Genomic DNA, 17227 nt, shown 5'->3' on the forward strand with positions numbered 1-17227 from the left:
GCTACATGTTGGCCTGTAAACACCGCTTTGAGTCCCGCAAGTGTCCAACAATGACCATATGATAAGGTGGCAACCCATGGCAAACAGGGTCTTTTAACAACACAACCACAATGACTGCAAATATCTGGGACAGAAATACAAGGGATAGCTGTCAACTACACATATCCCCTGATACATCACTGCAATTACGGAGGTATACAAGTAGCAAGCTCACCTGCAGACGATATAGAAACCAATTAACAACGGCCCAACTTACAATCCCGTAACATAAGTCTACTAACTGTTAGCTCTCTAATCAGGGACGGAGACCACACACATATATACGGATTATGTAGAAATGCAAGGCCCACAAACCGTATATGTTACGTACAACCACCGACATCCCCCACACTAGAAACTAAAGCAATACAAACTGTAATAACAGCACAAACATCCAGTCAGTCAATTACATCTGCAGAACCCTCAACATACCATGTGAGAAACACAATTAAAGGCGACATGCAAAATTGCAGGCGTTGTATAATGGAACAAACAGCCATGTTACAGGTGTTGATTGCAATACTCCGTTATCAGATGTCGGGATGACAGGTACACCCACATGTTGAACCGAATACTCTACCTGTCACGCACAATCCATGGGGGACATGAATCCAAACTATACTTGTCTCCATGCATAGCAGTTGCAGTTACTCATAACAAAACACAATACAGACCGTCTCCCCGAAGGTAGGGCAAATAGGCAACTCCCAAGTGGAGAATCCAATTATACCCCACTGTCACCACGTAATTGGCGAATGGAGTAGCTGCACAGCTGATATGCAAGTAATTAGTCACTCAGGAACAACAATTGGCGGGAAGAATCCACATGTTTCAGGTATCGACGTATATAAGGATGACTTGCCAGACATTCAAACCGTATGCTCATACTGAAAAACAGTTGAAACATTGTGAGAGAGATAGAAACGAAATGCCATAACGACGACAAGGTATGTAGAATGCCTGATATGTAAGGTTATGTATAGCATGATCTGTATTAATTAGTTTTACTGTATGTATAGCCTGGTTTGCATTAATTAAACGTTTCCACAATGCATAAAGTGGGGAAAGGTATTTATGTAGTGATGTCTTGCTGAGCATACTAATGCTTGTAGAATCCATGTGTCCAGCAGTGGGACACAAGGTACATAGCACAGACACCAGAAGGGATGCTACATGAGACCATTAAACAGAACAATGCCATACAACCCGCCATCAGTGGTAGGGTATGTCCAACAAGGACGTGCCATAGCAGGGGATAGTATATGTTGATATACTGTCACAGCACACATGTGTATGGGCAAATAACGTTAATGACATATGTAAGATGGTCCCGCTGAGCAAGTATGCTTTGCATTATGGGATACTATGTGAAATATGTGTAATGTATAGTATTATAGGTAGATATGACAGATATTCAACACAGCATAACAGGCATATCATGCATACCACAGGTATCGTCTATTGGTATGTACAATAACAGGATACATATGGCCTGTAGGTATGGGACATAGTAATAGCATGATAGCTAATCTAAATGGAAGGGCTACCAAGTAACCATGCACAAAGGACAAGTAATAGCTGCACAGGTGCATAGTGGGGTACTATGCAGTCTGTCAAGTCCATGTGTAAGCACAACTACAGTGTTCACACTAGTGGCACCTCTCCAGGGTAGTGCTCTGTGAAGAGCAGAGCCAGGTGTCACCTGCACCACTGCACAGTACAGCCACTGCAGTGATCCCAGGCCTACATGTGTCTTCCAACCACCAAGGGAGGTATCACATGAACAGTGCTACTGAGTGTCCCTGCGTGATGTACAGAGGAATTATGTTCCACAGCATGGTGAGTGTCCGGTTTGGGAATGTAACCCAGAAGCACATCCCACTCATTGTGGCATGTGTGCACATATCCATGAGCATGTTGCTCACAGTGGCCTATGCTTATGTTGTGTATGAGGAGTATATCCATCAATAAGGTTGTGGACATGGGCCCTGTCTGATCATCAGAAGTCACCCCTGAGTATGTAGTATGCAAATGTGTACAGATGTGGTGTCCATAGTACAGCCGCATATTGAAACTGTCGGAGCTCAGTAAATGTCATGACGTGTTAATGTTGTGGCATGTAAAGCTGTAGCTGTTGTGTAAGGTACATGCTAAATGGGGTGGTGTACCCTTGAATGTGTGTAGATGTCTTGAGTTCAGAGGTACAATGGGTGCCTATGTACCAGTTACACACCCAGTACAGATAGGTGTGGCCACGTAGGAGGATATCCACGCCACAGTGGCAATACGGTAACCACAGGTGTGGGTGTGACATATGTGTGTACTGCAAACATGTACAATGTGATATGTATGTAGGGGACCACCATCCATGTGATAGTCAGTGGGTGAATGGTGTAATGCAAAGGTGATGTGCATGCACCTTGTGTCATGCAGCTTGATGCCATGATAGTCATATTATGTATCTGTCACAGCGACATCCGTATGGTTGGAGTCAGTATCAGCTGGTGGAGCAATCATGGAGCTTGGTATGTAGGGGTTCTAAAGCTAGGCAGGGAAAGCCCCCTGTGCCAGCCTGTTCTGCAGGGAAGCATATACTTAACATGAGGGGCCCTATGACTGAGGACCGTGGTATGCCAAAGTACCTGACATGTAGTAGGTACTATGGTATGCTGGCCTCACTGTGTGTCCTGTCCATGAGCCACATAGCATAACATCCTGAGACACAGGGTACGATGTGCAGGTGGATGTGTATGTTGTCAATACCAGAATGGGGAATGGTGCTGAAAGGCAATGAGAGGACAATGTAGGATGTGTGGATTCCCGTACCATCAGCAACTGCCCTGGTAACTGTATGAAAGGAGTCCACCATGTGTAGGGGCCATGCTCTGGCCTTAACAATCCCAACCCAGGTGGCAGCAGAGGACGGGAGACCAACAATGTCTCTGAGAATGATGTCCTTGATTATGTGCCCCATAGCCATGCAGAACAGTCCAGTCAGGTGTGTAGGACTATAGTCCCACTCGTGCAATGCAGTGCCACCTGTGTGTAGTGTGATAAATGCTGCTGTGTGCCATTCAGGGTCTACAATGTCCGAAACAAGGCTATTACTGAATATGGTGGCCTAGTGGTGAGACATGTAATTCGGAGGCTGGTGGACATCACAGCCTGGGATGTTGGAAGGTGACATGGGGCCAGTGTCCCAGGACACATAGAGTGTAGGTCAGTACTGTGTAGATGTGACCACAGGGACACCACAATGTTCATGTATGGATTTCGGCCCTGTAGTGAGTGAGAGGGTGTACTGTCAGCATTGAATCCATCCTCCAGCATGTTGCCAACAATACCTGGGTCTGCAATGTTCCTGAGTGACTGTTGTATGTGACAGCAGATGTGGGTGTTGCCATCGAATACTGACATACTACCATAATGCCTGGTGGTACACCCTGGAATGTGTGGCAGTCATGTTTACGTAGCTAGTCTTGGAGTACGTGATGAGGGACCCTGTGGCCCCACCACGGCTGACCAGTGAGCCACCCCACACATGGGAATGTACACCACTGTGCAACAGCCTACACCTGTTGTTGTACATCATATGTCCGTGGAACATGACCACCAGAGTGGCGTCTGTTATCTGGTGTATACCATCATGGCTCTGTGTGGAATAGCATGATCCATGCAGTTGTGTACATGCTAATTAAGTGCACTGGGGTATGTGTCAGCATTTGTATGTGCATTGTCCATCTGCACGGGTGTCATGATGTTAACAACCGCTGTCAGCAGACATCTGTAGTAGGTGTAGTAGTACACATGTACTGTGTATGCTGTGATGGGTGTGTTTCGGGATGTGGCTAACACGGTAGATTAGCATATGTTCAGAATCCACCAATGAGGGGATAACCCCAGGTGTGTAACACCAGTCACATGGTGGTAGTGTTCATGCCAAGGGTAATGTAGGTCTTGGAAGTGGTGTGTATGTGTTGATCCAGCAGAGTGGAGGGTATGACTCATGGATGTGTCGGTACATGAGTGGCTATCCCAGTGAAGTGTGGGGTAGTGTCAGTCAGACATCAGTAATAGCTGAGGCCCACTGTCCACTATACCACCATAGAAGGTATGTTACCCGTGGGGTATGATGTTGACTCTGTCACTTGCTACAATGTGTATAGCGGTCCCGGACACAGTTAGTTGCACGTGGAGCACCTCTGATGCATTGTGCTAAGCAACGTGCCAGGATGTGTGCAAAACATAGTGGGATATGGGAACCCCTCAGCTGTGGGTGTGCCGGTCCAGGTATGTGCCTGGAAGGTATAGTCCGTCTATAGCCTGTCATTGCAGGTGTGCTCTGCAGAGCCTACAGGCAGGTCCCAGTCACTGCAGAGATGTTGGAGTGGTGCATTATAAGGTGTGCCTTGCCTGCGTGCGTCACAGGGGAAGATGCAAGCAATGTGTCACATGACCCCATGTCGTGCATGCCAGTTTCCGCCCTGCCAGTGACAGTTATTGGAAACTGTGCAGGACAGGCAGTATAGAAGCAGCAAGAGCCTAGCATGTGAGCTGTACTCCCAGGGCCGACAGGTGCAAGTCATCTGTGCCACAGCATTGTGTTTGACCAGGACAGTCATAGTGGACAGATACCACATGCCTGTGGAATGACAATAGGAGCATAGGCAACTATTGCAGTGACACAATCGGTCACTGTATGGTGGTATCGTGTCCGGATGAATGCAAAATGCTCCCCAGGACTAGGCCCACACCCTCAGGGCTATAAGACTGGTGAGCTATTGCATGTCCCTGCACACGTAGTCTGTGAAGTGGCATCACAGGGCAGTCACATTAACATGGCAAATGACAGACATATCGTACCTGGTGAGGTGTGGCATGGGTGCATAGGTTATGTTGCAGAAGCAGTTACCCGACAGCAAGATGTAAGCGACTAACGCCTTGTGTAGCCTGCTGTGTGGAACTGCAGTGTGACACCCTACAGAGTCAGCTATGACTGGTATGTTGTGAATGTTATAGGTTCATAGGTTCATAGGTTCATACTAGGCTATCTGTCCGAGGGCATTTATAAGCCTAGCCCATAGTTTTGTGGCTTACGCCACCCCTTTAGTTTGGAGAAACTATGCCCATTATTTTGCTGTGCCTCTGTCGAGCAGTGACACTGAGGTAACCCCTGGGGTGTATCTGCGATCCCCCATCCATTGGTCAAGATTCCTCTTGAACAAGGCCAGCGAGGTGCTCTGCCTCACATAAACCGGGATTTTGTTCCACAGCATAGGGAGTCTTTGGGTGATGAATCTATCCCTCCAGCACGTCCTATTAATAACCGTGTCGAGGTTTAAGTCTCCCGCCCTTGTGGCTCTGAGGGATCTAGATATTTGAGATGAAGCATGTTCATCAAATCTGGGTTTGACATGGCCTTGTATGTCAGGCATAGGTCACCTCTGAGCAAGCGGTAAGCAACTGAATATAACTGGAGTTCTTTCAGTCGGGCAGCATAAGACAGATTTTTGAGACCCTTTATCCTTTTGGTGAGGAACTTTTCTGGCCTCTCCAGCTGCTGCAAGTGTCGGGTCAGATACATTCTGAATGGGGCATTGTACTCGATCATTGGTCTGATGAGTGATGAGTATAGGGAGACTATGACTTCCCTTGATCTAGATGTGAATCCCTTCATGATAAGGTGGGCAATGTAGAAGGTCTTCCTAACTACTTTAGCAATATGGGTGTCGAATGAAAGGCTACTGTCCACCTGGGTTCCCAGGTCCCTGATAACTTCTTCTGTGATCAGGGGATTGCCTCCTATATGGTAGCTAGGGGTAACCTTATTTTTCCCGAAGGGTATGACTATGCATTTCTTGGCATTTAACTTTAGGCCATGGTTCTGGCACCAGTTATCCATTTCTGTGAGACCCTTCTGAAGGATATCTGTGTCGGATGTGTTTTCAACTACGGTGCCCAGTTTGCAGTCATCTGCAAACTTTGTCAGCCATAACCCTCCTGTGTTTGCTTGTACTTTAGAAAAGTAGATGCCAAACAAGAGTGGGCCCAGGACTGAGCCCTGTGGGACACCACTTGTGACAGGCTTTGAGTCTGACATGGCGCCAGCAACTCTGACCCTGTGGGTTCTGTCACTCAGCCAGTTTGCAACCCATCTTGTAATGTATGGGTTTACATTTAAGTTGATGAGTTTATCAATGGTGCCCGAGTGGGGTATTGTATCGAAAGCCTTTGCCAGGTCTAGGTAGGCTGTATGGACTGCCTTTCCTTCGTCAATGGCCTTGGTGACTGTTTCGAAAAAGTCAACCAAGTTTAAGAGGCATGATCTGCCTTTGACAAAGCCAAACTGGGTTGGATCCAAAGTCTGCAAATTCCCTATGTCTTTATTTATGAGATCCATTATGATACTTTCCATGGCTTTGCAGATAAGGCTTGTCAAGCTAATGGGACAGCAATTTCCAGGGTCGGTGGAGGCACCGCCTTTGTGGAGTGGGACCACAGTCGCTGTGCGCCACTCCCTGGGTACGTATCCGGAGGTGAGACTAAGATTAAACAGCTGTCCTAACTGTGGGTTTAATTCTTCATTGAGTTCATGGAGCACACAGCCGGGGACACCATCAGGTCCCATGGATGCTGTGTTCTTTGCCTTGGAGAGAGCAGTTCTCACCTGGGCGTTAGAGATGTTTGGGGGGCTACAATCATTTGGTATAGATATCTCTCCTTTAGGGGGGGGAGTTTGCACTGAACCTGTCAGCCAGTATGTTGGCAATGTCTGTAGGATCAGTAATCTTCACATCATTTTGAACTAATTCTGAGCATATCTGGGAGTTTCCTCCTAGGTTTCTGACATAGCTGAAGAATGCCTTATGGTTGTCTTTAGAGTCCTTAGCTATTTTTTCTCAAAATTAGCTTTGGATGATTTTATGAGAGCTCTTAGCTTTTTACTTATAGTGATCAGCGGTGTCTTACCTTTTAAGGATTTTGCTCTATCTTGTAGTAGCTTTCTCCTTTTGTTGTAGAGTTTGTTTATGGCTGGGGTCCACCAGACTGGACGCTTGCCTTTGGTACAAAGAGTCTTTGTTTTGCTTGGGATTGCCTGATCCATGCAGCCCTGCAGGTGCTGGTAGAAGGCATTTGTAAGTGATTCAGCGGTTTGAGTAATGTTTACCGCCGGCTCAGGGGCCTTAAAGGAGACCACACTAGTCTTTAGAAGTGTGAAGTCGGCTTTCAAGAAGTTCTTTACTGTGGTCTTTTTTATTTCGGTGGGGGCGGGATGAGGACCTCCAGCGAGATTAGTTTGTGATCTGATCTCACCAGTGAGGGGTATACTTCCGGCGTTGAACATTGTGCTCCCATGTTCATGATGATGAGATCAAGTATGTTTTCTCCTCTTGTGGGGATGGTGACTAGTTGTTCCATGGCATTTGAGTTTATGAATTCCAGGAACTTTTGGGCTAGAGTGTTTGGGCTTGAGTAGTGTTCCCAGTCTATATTAGGGTAGTTGAAGTCACCTAGTATGATGGTGTTCGGAGATACATTTATCCCCTCCAGTGTTTTCAGGAAGGCCATATGAGGTTCCTAAGTTTGCAAGGGTGGCCTGTAACATGCTACAAATTGCAGAGCAGTCTTGCCTATGGTTAATTGCACCTGGATGGTTTCCGATGCATCGTGCGTTGCCACCAATCTAGAGGTATGGGTGTCCTTGATGAATATGGATACCCCTCCTCCTTTCTTGGTATTGTCCGGGTTTTGGGGCTGGAACGCATGATATGAGGTAAAACCTGATAGTGCCTGGGTGCTCTCAGGAGCCTTGAACCAGGTTTCTGTCACAGCACAGACATCGATGTTCTCCATACTGAGAAGGGCCTCGAGTGCGTGCATCTTGAGGTTGAGACTTCTGGCATTGAGCAGCATTACCCTTAGTTTTTTTTCTTTGTTGTGTTCTAGGGTGGTAGGTTTAGAATTTGAGCCTTGCCTAAAAAAGGCACTATGGGGGTGGCAAGAGCCTTTGCCAAAATCCGGAATCCCAGGGGTGACAAGTGCAAGCCGTCCCTTGCGAAGCAGCGTGGCTTGTCCGGCATGTCATCCCAGGCAGACAGATATTGGATCCCCTTTGAATGACACCAGAGTTTAAGCCAATTGTTAAAGCTGATCATCTTATCTCTGTATTGTGGCATCATTCTTGGTGAAGGTAGGATACTGCTCAAGGTCAGGGTCATACCTGCTTGGGCTACATAATCAGAGAGCTCCTCTATGTCTCTTTTCATGTAGTCCAAGGAGGTACAGGTCGTTAACACCAGTGTGGACAATGATTGAGTTGTATGTGGTGGCTGTATGTGGTGGGCACACATGAGTCTGTGGGCTATAAGCTGGTGATGTTGTCTTCCATGATGTGGGCTACCTCTGGTGCCTACAGTGAGTATGGAGACGTACTGCACAGGTTGTCCTCGTAGGTGTGGCCAGTGGTGTAGATTATGTGAGACTAGTGATGGGTGGGGTGTGTTGCGAATGTTACACATCCCCAAATGACTGTCAGGTGCAGCCAGGGTTGGCAACAGCATTACCCCCAGCCATAGCTGTCAGCCTCCTGTCCCCAAAATGAAGAACAATAGCCCTCATACAGTGTGACAAATGGGCGAAACGTGGAACACTTACAACTGGCTTACTAACAGCATCAACTAGGAAGAGCATATGATGGCTAAAATAGGCTGGTGTTATGTATAAAACAGATATTCCATTGAATTAATATGATTCTCATCTATCTAGCCATGGCTATCAGGTAAATTATGTACAACAATGAATGTGTGACAGACCCTTCCAATGTGGAACGTTGAGGAACATGCACCTTTTAGAACCCCAAATGAGGTACATTCCCCATAATGAGGTACACCTGAGAGCTATGGGCCCAGCATGGCTGCAGAGGTGCATCCCCCACAGGCTATAGTGCTGTATGTTGGGAAGTGAGCATTGAATGTGTACATGAGACAATTGCCCTATTGCCACATGTACGACATATCCCTCATATAGACAGGCAGTAGCACTGGTATGTGACAGTTGGACTTGCCTGCATATACAACCATGTAACCACAGGATATGTGCGTTACGTGTGTACAACAGCTGTCGTACCTTAAGCAAGCTGAGAAGTGTAGGACAGCCATTGTACCTGTGGGAAATGGTGTGGAATGGGTGCTATAGTAATCAGTAGCTCATGACATGCTCACATGTTCTGAACAAGTGCCTAGCATGACCATACAATACAGATAGGGTGTTGGATAATATCAACCCACAAGAGGTGATGACAGTCATTTAGGGTGGCACTGCACTATAACCCTGCTGAGTATGGTGTGCATGTCCATGAACCATTAGCACTGTAGATGTTAGCAGTACAGATGTACAAGATAGCACGGATATTTGATTACAAATACCTTTGCATGTCACAGGTGTGTTCCACCAGTGGCCTGTTGACAGACCTACAACTACAAAAGGTGCAAGAGTGACATGTGCACAGCACATCTGTGCCAGATACAGTAGAACAGGGTTAATGTATTGTACCCCACCCTCATTGTAGCCCATACCACACAGACCATGGTTAGGCATTTGTGTATGTAAGGCTGTGAATGGCCATGACCTATCAGTTTAGCTGTGTCAGTGTTGTGAACAACATACAGAATGGGCTGTGTGTGTGAGGTGTGTGACATATGTGCACAGTCTGATGGATGATACCAGCAGTGTCACTGCTAGGTGAACATCCCTGTACCCATAAACTGCTACCTAGGCTGTGGTCAACATTATGGACACTGTGTAAGGGATGGTGCTGTGCAGTGCACCCCTGACATGGTGACGTCTCCAGGTCCCTTAGGTAGTCATCTGAGGTACCCATGTCATGTCAGGGTGCCATCCATGAGCACGGAGATCACTGGCCAGGCATATACAGCACTGTGGTGACCAATATTGGATCACATACCACCTGTAAGGGTAATGGCTATGCATGGATGTGCGATAACAGCCTTCACAATCCACACCTCCACTATGCAGCATGCTGTCTACCTTGCAGAAGGACATTTGCTACACCATGATGATGGACATGCTACATGTCCATATCCTGATCTATATGACATATGTCATGGACAGCCACCGTCCTAATACTAGGATCGCCACAGGCTGGACAGATCCCTGTGCCATATATGTGACATACTCCCGCCATACCATGCAACCCTGTCCATCAAAGCTGCAGATGTCATCCCAGTCATACATGGTGTGATGGCCGCATGGTAGATATACTATCAACTGACAATCATGACTGGATCAGTAATGTGGCACTGATGCAGCTTGCGGTGGCACAATGGCCGTCTGTAACAGCGTGGAAACCGTGCCCGCACATACTATGGTTGATGACCATCCCTGCGAATGTCGTCTGACTATCCATTGTCTCATGTCTATCACATGTGTAATACAGGCGATCCGTGTCAGGATGTTGAACAGTTGTACAGTGCTGTGTAGATGTATATGGCAAAACACATGCATGTACAGGTGTCCATGTGTATGTGTGCATTGTCAATGCTCAAGTCCATTCCGGCTGTGTCTGTGTTGATATGTGACACATACACAGCATCCAGGTCAACAGTTGTACCGTGGACATATTGAGGCATGTGCAGATAGGTAAGAACACAAGTGCAGGCAAATAGACATGCCCACAGTGAGACAGCATTTACATGGAGTATGAACACTGTAATGAGGTGACACACATATATGATGATGATATCCAATGCATAATGGGTGTGACATGTGTGACACAAACACATCAGTCATGTCAGTTTCATGGTGCTTTGCAAAGATAACTGTGCAGATGCAGTAGATGTCATAGAAATGTATGTGCATCAGTATCTCTGTACATCTCTGAAACTGTGACCTGTCACCATCATTATGTTTTACAGATAATGCCCCATACATGCCTCCCAGCATACACCCACCAGGAGGATGATGTCCTCATCCCACAGCTCCATGACAACTATGACTTGTTGTTCAGCCATGTGCCACAGCATGCCCAGCAGTGGGATGACCTGTGGCAGGATCTACGCAGGAGGGTGAACGATGTGGGTGGCCATAACCGCACCTACCAGCAGGTGCGCAGACACTGCACGGACCTGATACGACATGCAAAACAGCATGCCACTGCAATCGCCAGGGAACAAGGTGGAACAGGTGGTGGGCCACCAACCCAGCCCCCACTCACACACAGCGAGGAGCTACTGGCCAGTCTGGGGACACCCAGGCAACAGCATCCAGAAACACTAGCTGCCATCGTGGAGGTGGGTGTCTCCCAACCAATGAGCCTGGAGTTGCCTGGTAAGTCAGTAATGCACAAATGGCTTTTATATCCCATGTAGTTGCATGTGTCACTGTACATAATGTAAAGTAACAACATATGCCAGGTATGTTTTACATTTTTTCATCTGTTCCTTGAATAGTACAATTAATGACTTGACAAGACTGAGTGATGATATATGTTTCATGTTGGATATTATAAATTATTTTTCATGAAATAGCACAGCTGTAAGCATAATGTGAGGGATCTGTTGTGTGGATTTTTAGGGTGGATATTTGTTGTGGAATAGCACTTTTATTTAATATTGCTAATCTGGTTATGGATAGAGAAAATGTTAATTTCAGGAAGAGTTATAGTTGTATGCTTGTAGGACTACAAGATAACTCCTACATATAAATGTTATTCATATGTATATAAACATGAAGAAGAAGGTACATTTTCAAGGTTTAAATCAACACACAAACATATGGGCATCATTTTATTTTATAGGGAACATGAATTGTAACGTGAGGAAAAGTAAAGGAAAAAAAGACTTCAGACATCAACATGTTTCATGAAATTGTTACAACTTGGAAAATTAGTCTTGTGTCCCAGTGTGGGATAAACTCACAGGAGTGGAGAACTCAGAATGGAAATAGATTATTGCTTAGTATCTGAGACTTTATTGACTTTGCAATATTTAAAAAGTGAAGTAGGCAAAAATAATAATGTGGTCTTACGGATTGAAACAAGTAAAAAACAGAATAAAATTAGTGAAGGAGAAGGAATAAATACTTAAATGGTATGGAATTAGAAACCAGAAAAATGAAAACAGACACTGGATTATTGTAAAAAGATCACCTTGCAAAGTGAGACATTTGTGGTAATTGGAGAAAGTGGTGGGCACTGTTTAAAATGAAGTAGCAGATAGGGTTGCCACCTTTTCAAATGCTCAAAGTGGAACATTTATTGTAGAAATGCCAGGTTTTGTACTGCAAAACATACCCACGGCCAGTACAAAGGACAGAACTTCACTTTTTTGTCAAAATAAAAGCTTATTCTTATAGCATTTGAGTTGCTTATGGTGTTTCTTATAACATTTAGGTGTTTCAAATAGAAAATAACTGTTTTATGCAACTATTAAAGAAAATATAGGAGACATTTTTGTTATAAAATCTCTGGACATTTCCCATTTTTCAAATATTTTGCAGGACACAACTGCCTAATGAGGGACTGTCCCTCGCAAAGTGGGACAGGTGGCAACCCTAGTACCAGAAGATATATTTTGAAGTTGAAAAAAGAAATGTGGTATAAGATAAAGGTAGTGTTTTAAAAAGCCTTAAACAAATATGACAAAATATTATTTAAAGATCCAAAACAAGTTTTGAGATGGAAACAAATAAATTGATTTCCTAAATAAGAACACCTTAAAGAGCATAGTTTATATATATATATATATATATATATATATATATATATATATATATATATATATATATATATATATATATATATATATCATGCTAGGTAAAAAAGAAGTGGCAGCTTTTTTTAAGTTGTGAAACAAGAAGTTAATACAACTGAAGCTATAAACATGAACTGGGAATAGCCATAAAAAGTCAGTATAATAGTATGATGGTTGTAGAGAAGTATATGACAGACATGTAAAAACAAATGATGAAGGGCAAACATTGAAAGATATGACAGATATCTGAGGATGCTATTTAGGAAAAGAAATTTCAATGGAACAGTTAAATACAATTTTAATTATGATTTCTTCATTTATTTCCCTAGGAACTGTTGATTTTTAATATGAATTTAGTAAACAATTAGTACCTCCACAAATAATAAGCTAACGGTTAAGGCCAACAAATGAAAGCTGATAAATGAATAAAACAAGGTTGCTGATTAAGTCGACTTCTTTTTGCACTCATCATGAATGCAGTAATTCAAGATAACAGAGATCAATTTCATTTGTTATAATGGAATATATTTTCTAACATAGAATTAATATTTCTACAGATGCTTTATTTATAGTTACTATATTATTTATAGTTACTAGTACATCTGATAAGGCAATGACAGTCCTGTAAGCCATAAAATATAAAATTAAAATGAAGTAGTGTTAATAGTAAGTAAACAGAAATGTTGAAGATATGGTAAACCCTGTAGTTTAGGAGGTATGCCGTTTACATGAAAGACATAAATGTTTTAGAAGTTAAATATGGAAAACAAGTTGCAGAAACTCTGCAACAGAGCACATTGAATAACATTTCTGGACTACAGTAAGTTTTCTTAAAAAAAGTATATCTGCTAAATAATAGGTAATTATGGCACATGGAGTACTCTGGTTTGTAATGTGTATTAATTTACAAATCTGTGAAACCTCTGTGCTATAACTGGTGGACATATCTGTCCAAGCAGGTGATACCAGATAATGACTGTGAAATCAGCCATCTTAAGAACACATAGCTGTGTGGACAGGTCACCTGACCTGGTATGCTGATAGCCATTTTGTTGACATCATTTGGTTAATTTAAAAATAATAAAGGTATTTGTTTTACTCCACTCTGGGATAAACCACAGAGCATGCACAAAGCATGTCAAAGTTTGTTGTTTCAGTGTAATAACATAAATATTCTAAATGTCATTCTAGGTGGTTGTTCAGTCACCTGCCATATATGCTTACACACACACACACACACACACACACACACACACACACACACACACACACACACACACACACACACACACACAGACACACACACACACACACACACACACACACAAACACACTTTCCAAAATGTCAACTGACAGTAAACCACAAAAATCTATGTTTTTGCAGGTAGGGAAGGGTCTGCCCTGCAACCCCATGCTACTCTATAGCCTGCATATTATATATACCAACTCCAAGATCACACTGCAGTGAGGAAAGGGGACATTCCCTGATCCCCACAGTGCCAAGATTTCCATACAAAAGCTCAAACATATATTCACCTTTCTGAAAGGTTTAACTTATGAAGAGGACCAATACAAGGTCAAAGTGGAGAGATGTTAAAATCAGCAAGCAAAGGAGGGCAGTATTCCTGGAACTGAATTCATCTTGAAGTCTTGGTGAGTATCTTTATGAGGTGGACCCTGGTTTTACAACATTTCACCAAGACAACACTGATATATAGACTGTATTTTTTACATCATATGAAAGGGACAGAGGTAGATTAAAAAATAAAAAAGACAGCTGGGTGCACATGTCCCAGGATAAAAAAGCACACAATCTTGGTAGGCACACTGGTGCCAGGACTGGAAAAAATGACAGTGCAAAATCCTCAAGACGCAGAAACATTCCTATAATGGGGTTTGGTCAGGTTCAGGGGAGGATGGCCCCCTTGTTGTAGAAGGGGGTAGAAGTCCACAAAAACTGACAGGCCAAAAAAGAGCCATAATGATGACAGACTGAACTTCTGAGGATATGAAAGGAATTATGTATTGTTACTATTCTGCAAGATGCCCAGAATCTCTAGATATAAGATATACAAAGAGATTAAGAGAGAAATTAGGAGACATAAAAATACTTGCACAAAAAATAACTGTCAAAAGCTTTAAATGCAAATTTGTGTTCATTAATACTGCAGATTAATATAAAAGCATTAGATAGGCTAAGAAACCTTGGGCCACTTGGAAAAAAGAAGGGATTGAGGAAGTGTAAAAATATAAAGAATGAAATCTAGAGATTTTTGAAAGGTACAAAAAAGAAACATGGTCATGGGAAAAAAGAAAAATCTGATATGGTGCAATATTTATACAAAGAAGAAAACCAGATTAATAAATACAAAAACAGCAACTCCAAAGATATTTGAAGATAAATACATGGAAAGACACCTAGATATAAAAAAATATATATCACAATGCAAAAATTAAGATCACAAAGGGGAATGTAGAACAGAAGATTAGTAAAGTAGAAGTTAATCAAATAAAAGCTGAATATATAGAATACCTGCAAAGTGAAGGATTTAGTGTAGAAAGTCTAACACTGGTCATGTCTCAGCATGATGGAACAATGAGGCTCTGAGGTAAGGAGAAACAGGAGGATCAGGAGACATCTGAAGAAGAAATATGAACCTGGGAAAGAAAAAAAGAGATTTAATATGGTGCAATGTTTGTGCAAAGGAGAAAACAAAACTTATCAATATAAAAAAGCATCACCAATGACATTTAAAATAAATACAGGCACTTTCTTGATATGGAAAATTTTAAAATACAAAAAATAAGGAAACAAAGAGGAAAAGTAGAAGAGAAATACAAATGGAAATTATGGATTACCAGCAATGTGAAGGATTAGGTTAGAAAATGTAACTATGGTAACATGACAGCTTGACAGAACAACTAATCCCCAAATAAAAGAGAAATGAGTGGACTGGTAAGCATCTGTTCAGTTGCCATATGAAGATACTTTGGAGCCTTTAGTAACAAAACAGTGCAAAAGTTCAGTTGTACAACAAGGGAAGGAACAGGAAGTGGTGGCAACTCTGATGCAGTCAATGTTGTGGAATGATATGCCAGTGAGTTCCCATAAGAAATAGCAATGGATAATACAGGATGAAGGTGAAGACAATATGTCACAAGAAGATGTCTTGGAACTTTCTGTAGAATGCCCAAAGGAATAGAGAACAAAGAATGTGCCCTTAGTTTAGAAGAAAATAATCTAATGAAAGAGTTTCTCAATTTAATAGAAATGGAAAGACATATTAAGTTGAATGAAAGAAACATAATACAGAAAGTCAATAAGCCCTAAAATGTTAAAAGGTTAATACAAGTGAACTCAGCAATCAAGACTGTTTACAGAAATTCATGTGATATAACAGAAGTAAATAGGATATGTCACTGTGCAGATAAGTTAATAACAGATACATTCTTACCACAAAAACACAGAGCAATAAGGGAAAGGAAGGGGAGAAATCAAATGGCATCATGCAAGTATTGAATGTTGAAAACTATGAAGTAATTAAGTGTCATTGTTAGAAGAGTACAGAAGAGGGAACATAATTAAAATACGTAAAAAGATAGACATGATAGAAGTAACACACAGTATCCCAACAGAACAGGCTCTATCATACACTATTGCAAATAATAAACTAAAAATGCAAGCACAGGCAACAAAAATGTAGAAGATGCACAAATAAATATAAAAGAAAAGTACAAAATAAGTAACTCATTGATGACCCAACAAGCTTTATAGAGAACTGGGATACTAGGCAAAAGGATTAGAAACACCATAAATAAGATGAAATAAACACATTTTGGAGAAATACCTATGAGGATCCTGTGGAAAATTACAAAGATGCTGAATGGATAGAAGTAAAAGAAACAGTAAGAAATTCAAATGTATGTTATGAATTGGGATGAAGTAATGGCTGGAGAGAATGAAAAAAAAAATATGAAAAGCTCCTAAATGGGAAACCCCAGGCCCAGATTCATTACCTATCTTCTGTATAAAAGCATTAACATCTTTACATGAAGATTTAACCCTGAGTAAGAACTATTTGTATGCATACCCCCAACCTAGTTAACAAAAGAAAAATGATACTCCTTCTTAAGACTGAACCTGCATCCTAGCCTAAAAACTATAGACCAGTAACTCACCTTCCTATGATGTATAAACCATATACTGCAATTGATGCTGACAGAGTTTAAATTCATTTAGAAGAAAATTCAATCATGTAAATAGAACAAAAGAGTAACAAAAAAAGCCATATGGAACAAAGAATCATTTGTTATTAAATAAAGTCATAATGGAGAATTGTAAAAAGGGGAAGAATCTAAGCATGTTATGGCATGGATCGACTACAAAGCAATTGACAACATCCCACATTCACAAAGCA

The sequence above is a fragment of the Protopterus annectens genome, chromosome 1.part0 (genome assembly GCF_019279795.1).
Source record: "Protopterus annectens isolate FY-2018-M chromosome 1.part0, PAN1.0, whole genome shotgun sequence".
Lineage (NCBI taxonomy): Eukaryota > Metazoa > Chordata > Ceratodontiformes > Protopteridae > Protopterus > Protopterus annectens.